Genomic DNA, 7,693 nt, shown 5'->3' on the forward strand with positions numbered 1-7,693 from the left:
AACATTTAAAAACCGAGCATTTATTTTGCCTTTCTTATATAAACTATAAATTATTCCAGCCAACATATGAAAACAAAATGAGAGAGTTAAAAACACCATTTTGCAACTCCCAATGAATTAACAAAGAATCTAAGCTTTGGGCAGCAGTGGCTGTTAACATGAAATACAGAGGACAGAACATGCTGAACTATATACTAAGTATGCAGTCAACAAATTTCAGTCTGTTGGAAATTCTACAGGTCAAATGGCCTGAGTTCTTCAATAGAAAGCATAAAGAAAATGGAGAAAGAGAAGATACAAATACTTCTTGACAAGACAAACTTGAGTTTTAAAAAATGGACAAAGTAAATCACACTGTCCAGGGACACACACCTGTATGATTAAAACTATAAAAGAATGCAAAGAAGTGACTACTATGAAGTCAGAATAGCAGTTATTTTCCAGACTGAGGAAGGATGCTGTGACGTGGATGGGCACATGGAGGGGCTTCTATGGGTGAAAGGCAAAATTTTATTTCTTGACTTGGGTGGTAGTAACAAAAGCACTTTAAGATAATTTATGTACATAAATTTGTTTTGAGGTGGTTTTCCATATTTGTTTTCTATTTTTCACAATAAAGGGAAAAGACTTTAATCACATTAAAGCTTCTTACATATGCTATGATTCCATTTTGTATGAGTGCCCAGAATAGGCAAATCTAGAGACATAAAATAGATTAGTGGTTGCTAAGGAAGGGGAGCCTGGTGGGCTGCTGTCCATGGCATTGCAGAGTCGGACATGACTTAGTGACTAAACAACAACATACTTTAAATGGATGACACCTCAGTTAAGTCAAAACACACTTTTAAAACAAAACTGGGCTGGAGCCTGAGAGTCTGCATTTCTGACAAGTTCCCAGATGGTGATATTGATCTGGGGACCACATTTTGAGAACCTCTGCAATGAAGGATTCCAAATCTGCTCTAAGCTGAAGGCAATACTAATCAGCATTGAAGAGTCAAGTGTTTTACTCAGGGACTGGGAAAGCAGTTCTGAAGAAAAAGTTAACACCTGTTGCTAAGTACTGTTCTATTCCATTTGTTCACTGACCATCAATACCACCATCTTCTTGGGAACTTGTCTGAAATGTAAAATATTGCCCCCTACCCCCAGACCTACAGAATCAAAAACTCCGGGGGTGGGGCCCAGCAATCGTGTTTTAGCAAGCCCTCTAGGTGATTCTGAACCACTGTTCTATGAACTTTATATGCAGTAACTTAGCTAAACTTCAGCTAGTATGAAATGGAGTCAGAACTTGAATCCGGGAGTCTGGGTTCCTAATCACTGTGCTGAAAGATCTTTCCACCTATTAGAACTCAATCAGCAGAATGCAGTAATAAAGAATTAGTAGTGGAAGTTTAAAAAAAAAAAAAAGGCAAAGACCAGAGGATGGGAATTTCCTGGTGGTCCAATGGTTATGACTCTGTGCTTTCACTACCAAGGGCCCAGGTTCCCTGGCTAGGGAATTAAGATCCTGTGAGCCTTGTGGTGTGGCCAGAAAAAAAAACAAAACAAAACCAGGAGACATACACCTCTATAGACAGGAAAACAAGAAAACAATTGTAGCAAATAAGGTAATCATACGTGTTCCAAAATATAAGCAGCCACAAACTACAATATACCCAAGTATTTCCAGGGCAATTATCTCTGGTACCTAATTACAAGGACTTAAAATCTATGATATGCTAAAGATGGTACATAAATTCATGGCAATATGTTCACACTTACCAGTCTTTAAAATCTAAATTATACTAAAAAGTCATTCCAGAATAATTTGCATCTCTACTCCTAGATTCTTTTAGTCACTACTTGAAGATTAATGAAAAGGAGAAACTGCTTCCTTTCATCATCTAAGATGATACAATCAGAATCTTCGAGCTGAAAAACAATTTTCATATTCACTTAGTCCAGTCAGCAATCCAAAATAAATCAATCTACAATATCAATCTCCATTTAAAGAGACATTAATAAGAAGCTGACAGAAATTCCAATTTTCTGTAAAATCGCATTCTAGAACCAACCTATGTCACCACTGCCAACTTTTTAGGAGAACTAAAGTTGAAAATACTTGCGTTAAACAGCCCAAAGAAAACCTACAGTTGTTTTTTACTCAGAGAGAACCACTCCTTCACTAACTAAAAGTGTTTCTATAACCAAGCTGGTCAACAAGTACATCAAGTTTTAGCAACTCAACCTCTATGACACATCAAATGAGAGGGCTTCCAAAGAATCTTCTGAGCTGAGTTATCCCAGACATTAACATAGAAACATCTGGCAACCAGTCATTGAGGAAAGGAGTCAGAGAACAATATAGCAAAACACCCAACTGCTTGTGACTATCAACTTTACAGAGAGTGAGATCGTTGTAAAGTAGCCAAATATTGTTACAGTTACACATCAGATTTTAACAATTTAATCAAACTGCAAGAGAGGTAACATGTAATGTGAAGGCCAAATGTTTTCAAAGCAACCGATTTTAGCATTTCAGAAATACTTTGAATCCATGGTTGAAAACACACAACAAAAGGAGGTAAAAGAAACAGAATTTCTATTGTAAACTTGTAACTCTGGAAACAATTCAAATATCTAAATGCCTACTGTATGCAAAGCTCTGTCCACAAAATCTAGTTATTCTAGTTTCACAAACTCAGGATTAGAAGGTTTAAGGGATATTGTTCAAACTTTCTAGCTACAGAAAACTCAGAACAAGGGTAAATATTTAATCACTATATACAATGTGCTCAAATTATTTTGTTGAACAAATGGATTTCACTGTAATTCCCCAAAAATCACTTCTTTGATACTTAGTCACTTTACAGCTATGGATCTGATTTTTCCATTAATGAACAAAGAACCAAAATGCCTGAACGCAGGAAGCACAGCACCAGTGATTCACAATTATACTTCACCTCAACATCTCAGAAAACCTTTTCTGTCCCTTCAACTTGTAACTGCACTCATTTTAAAGGTAAGCACAAGTGGCCTTGCTCTTCCCCAACATGTGCTTAAGTCAAAGGCTGGCTGGAGCATTCCAAGTTCCATTTTCAGGTTTTGACCATGGAAGGGACATTTGGTAGATTTTATGATGGCCAATGTGGAACAAGGAAAGACAGTTTAAAGGCCTCTATGCTGGGAGAACAGCATTTCCAGAGGGAATAAAATGAAAAAAAAAAATAACAGGAAACTACAGCTGTGTATAATAGCTGAAAAATCAGGATGTTAGTGGAAGCTCTCAAAAATCGTGTAGTATTGCCACTTCAAAAACTATTACAGCCAGAGAAACTAATTACTAAGTCTTAATAGCTTAGAAGTTATGGGTCAGAGCAGCTGAGATACTAACATCAAAGTAGTAAGAAACAACATTGTAAGATAGTATACAGATAACTAAACCACCTAAGGAAATTGAAACCATGATGAAAAACCCTAAAGGCACAATCAGGTCATTATCTAGGAAACATTAGCTTCTTCCACAAGGAGGCCTACTTTTCACATGGAGCAGAAAGCAGGGCCAAGACATGGAACTACTGAAGTCAGATATCAATTAAATCAGACTCTGCCACAGAAAAAGGAATCCATGACTAGTTATTTTGGGAGAGTGCGTAGGCCAGCAGTATCAACTCCAACTGGGATACAGGAGATTACTGCCATTGTTCCATTATAATGGGGTCCCCCAGGGTCTTTAACCTAGTAAGAATGGGTCAGATACCACCGAGGATGTAATCACCAAATGTGGTGGGAAACTCTACAGGACGATTTCTTCAACAAATAAATGGGAAGGAAAAGAAAAAGGAGGGAACATGCAGACTAAAATAGATTTAAGAGATATATCAATCATCCTTAGTGACAAAAGGACTTTCTTTGGATCTTGATTCAAACAAACTAAAATTTGAACACTAGCTTCATATTTGACATTTTAGAAAATCAGGTAACTTTTTGAGTTGTGGTAATGCTTTTGAAGTTAGGTTTAAAAGAGCTTTTTATGTTTTAAATACAGTTCATGGACGTCTCCAGGCCAGAATACTGGAATGGGTAGTCTTTCCCTTCTCCAGGGGATCTTCCCAACCCAGGGATTGAACCTAGGTCTCCCACATTGCACGCAGGTTCTTTACCAGCTGAGCCACAAGGGAAGCCCAAGAATACTGGAGTGGGTAGCCCGATCCCTTCTGTAGCGGATCTTCCCAACCCAAGAATTGAACGGGGGTGGGGGGGTGGTCGGTGGTTGCTACCAACTGAGCTATCAGTGAAGCCCTTAAATACAAATATTTTGCAAATAAAAAGAAAACAGCAGGGATTTATTTCAAAGTAATCTAGGGGATAGGCAGTAAGGGGCCGCAGTGGGCAGAAGTAGAGATGAAAAAGAATGGCTGCAAGATGTTAACTGTTAAAGCCAGTAATGGGTACAGAGGGGGATCATTATATTATCCAGTTTTGCTATGTTTGAAAAATTCCAAAAAGAATTGGTTAGATGTAATAACCTGCAATTTTACTTTTGAATGATGCTTAGAGTGATTTAAAAAAATCATTTACAGATAGAATTCATTTAAATTTTAATTTAGTAATGAGCTCCACTTAAACACAAGAACACCCAGTAGTACCACATCAGATCCAGACAATGGAAGAAACCAAAGTAGCTCAATTACAGAATGGAAACACATACACCCCAACTATCTCCATTCTAGGAAATAAAACACAAACATTACCCACAAAGATCCACAAAAACTAACCTAAAATCACAGCCAATCATACTCATCCTGGTGGGAAATCCCAACACTGCTCCAACAGCTTCCTGAACCTTCCTGACCAAGTTGGTCTGCTGGTTCCTCTGGAGTGCTAACCCACTCAGGTCAGACTACCGGAGGACCTATAAAAAAACAAAAACAAAAACAGAGGGAGAGATACACAACATTTATTAGGGTGTGAGGGAGCTAACCATTATATCAATGTTCAAACATAATCACAGTTATTATCTCTTAAGCAACAGCTCTCACACATCAAGTTGCATTTTTTAGGAACTGCTTTGAGGAGCAACAATTCAGAACCAAAGTTAAAGCAATTCTTCTAATCTGGCATTTAGACAGCACTCCTGAAAACTCTGCTCTCAATCCAAATGAAAGCACAGGGGATACTGATTATTTTACAGACAATTTTCTGTCTTTGCTGAGAACTGACATTAAGACAATTTTAAACTTTTTGTGAAAAACATTGCACACATAAATTATTTTTCACCTTCATACATGCTTTTTGGCCATACTGGGAGACAAATGATAAACACCCTGGAAACTCAGGTTGAACTTTGTCACTGAATGTTAAACAAAGTTTTTAACTGGTATTGCCACTCCTTCCTCTCTTCTCAGAGATCAACCTAGAATAAATTAAACCTTTTAGGTCACACCTAGATTATCATTCCCATTATTTATTCTAGTTCTAAATGACAAAAGTAAAATTGAGGTTTAATTTCTGATCACTGCTAGACCGACTTGTGTGTGAAAGTCGCTCAGTTGTATCCAACTCTTTGTGACCCCATGAACTACACATACAGCCCATGGAATTCTCCAGGCCAGAATACTGGAGTGGGTAGCTTTTCCCTTCTCCAGGGGATCTTCCAAACCCAGGGATCGAACCCAGGTCTCCCACATTGCACGCAGGTTCTTTACCAGCTGAGCCACAAGGGAAGCCCAAGAATACTGGAGTGGGTAGCCTATCCCTTCTCCAGTGGATTTTCCCCATTCAGGAACTGAACTGGGGTCTCCTACATGGCAGGTGGATTCTTTACCAACTGAGCTATCAGGGAAGCCTCAGACCCAATTGTTCTTCACATTCTTGTCCTCCAATGAAAAAGGGGGAAAATTAAATGACTTCCAAAGCACTTCAAACTAAATAAAGCACCCACTGAAGCACAAAACCAGGGTCTGTGTATAGTTAATTACTAGATGGTTACCTATGGTAAAATTTTAATACTATGTAAACTTTTCACCATCATATTTCAAACCCCATTATCCATCCAAGGTAATTAGTAAAAAGCACTCATTTTAATACTGGCCTAATTAAAATATTAACAGTAAGGAAAACTACATCCAAATTGAATATAGTCACTTCTATTTAGTGTTGGAAAATATAATCCAGCAAACACACAACAGGAGGTAGTGTATTAAAGAACTGTCAGCAATTCACTTTGGAAAAGAAGCTTGGTACCCCGAACTTTTCTAAACCCTCTCAGATAGGAATTATCCTGCTCAGGTAAGGTCAAATAACAGATCCCTACTCTGATAAGGGAATGGCAACCCACTCCAGTATTCTTGCCTGGAGAATCCCATGGACAAAGGAGCCTGGCAGGCTACAGTCCACGGGGTCACAAGAGTAGGACACGACTTAGTGACTAAACCACCACCACCACTCTGATCTGAGGGACCAAAGAAAGGAGGTAGAGGAAAAGCATTTGAACACTTAAAAACTAGCTAGCAGAAGTTCTCTGTTACTGTGAAAAGTGCAGCACCAAATTTCATTACTTTCATAGGGTGAATGACAGGACAGACTACCTTTGAAGGAGTGCAAGAAGGGAGTAGGCAAGGGATGAAACATCCCTTTCAAAAGGTAGAACACTTGGGTGTGGTTCTTGACAGGAACATTATGGCTGATGGTCACTCCAGGATGGTGATTCTGCACTACAATTCCTAGACTAGAAGGTCAACATAAGTGGGAATCACATTCAAACATAATAAACCATTGGAGATAAAAAGCTTGGCCTACAAGGAGGGAAAAAAACACAAAAATGATAGGACTGGCCTACCAATATACCAAAAATTAACAGTTCTAGAAATATACTAAATTAACAGTTAACTGTTTCTTTAAACAAAAGCCTCTTCTTTCCCAGGTCATAAAACTACCATATGAAACAGATGCATCTGCCAATGTATTCTTACACCAAGGAAAAGTAACCACAATTTACTATATACCTATCATAATCTAGGCACTTTATAAGTTGTTTAATTCTAGCAACTATTAAGAGCTACTATCCCCATTATACACATGAAAAACTGAGAATCTGAAAAGTAATTTCCCCAAGGTCACAAAGTTTGGTGTGAACCCAAAGCATACAGTATTTCTACCATACCAGGCTGCTTCCCTTGAGTGGAGAATGTTGCTATCTCCTCAATACAGGCAACACTGGGGCTAAAAGAAAACAATGTTGGACATGTAATCTAAAAAGGAAACAAATGATAGGGAATTGTTTACAGTAACTGTGGAATGGGATGGGAGTAGAATGGGGCAATGATTGTCAAGAGATAATCTATCAAAGCTATTTTATTTTCTAGCACATGGAGGTGGGTAAATGCTGTGGAGCCTAAGAGGCTACTTTCTCTCTAGGGGATTCAGCTCCCAGGAAAACAGCATGGGGTGGGGTGTGGAAATAGAAGGATTAAGAAATCCTTAATGATTACACGAGAAACATGTAAGAGGTGGTTAGCAGCAAAGAGATGTCCAGACCAAAACGCCACAAGAACTCAAGAGCAAGGCAGGGAAAAGAGGTGATTCCCAAGTTTGCAAAGGGGATGGCAGGTGAGAAAGGGCAAAAAGTTGGCTTACTGGAGGGTTATTTTCTACAGTCTCTTTAAAAAAAGTTTTCTTTTCCCTTTTTTGAGGGGAGTGAGTGTTA

The 7,693-nt window shown here is 38.5% G+C and overlaps 1 protein-coding gene across 7 annotated transcripts in view; it reads right to left on the minus strand.

Moving 5' to 3' along the window:
• Nucleotides 1-4,880, minus strand: part of HUWE1 (HECT, UBA and WWE domain containing E3 ubiquitin protein ligase 1) — a 152,271-nt gene extending 147,391 nt beyond the window's left edge. For all 7 annotated transcript variants that reach the window (XM_052663677.1, XM_052663674.1, XM_052663676.1 and 4 more), the window contains exon 1: nucleotides 4,764-4,880. The gene's annotated coding sequence lies outside the window, so the exon portion shown is untranslated. The remainder of the gene's footprint in view (nucleotides 1-4,763) is intronic.
• Nucleotides 4,881-7,693: the final 2,813 nt, after the last annotated feature.

This window comes from Budorcas taxicolor, chromosome X (genome assembly GCF_023091745.1).
Source record: "Budorcas taxicolor isolate Tak-1 chromosome X, Takin1.1, whole genome shotgun sequence".
NCBI classification, from domain to species: Eukaryota; Metazoa; Chordata; class Mammalia; order Artiodactyla; family Bovidae; genus Budorcas; species Budorcas taxicolor.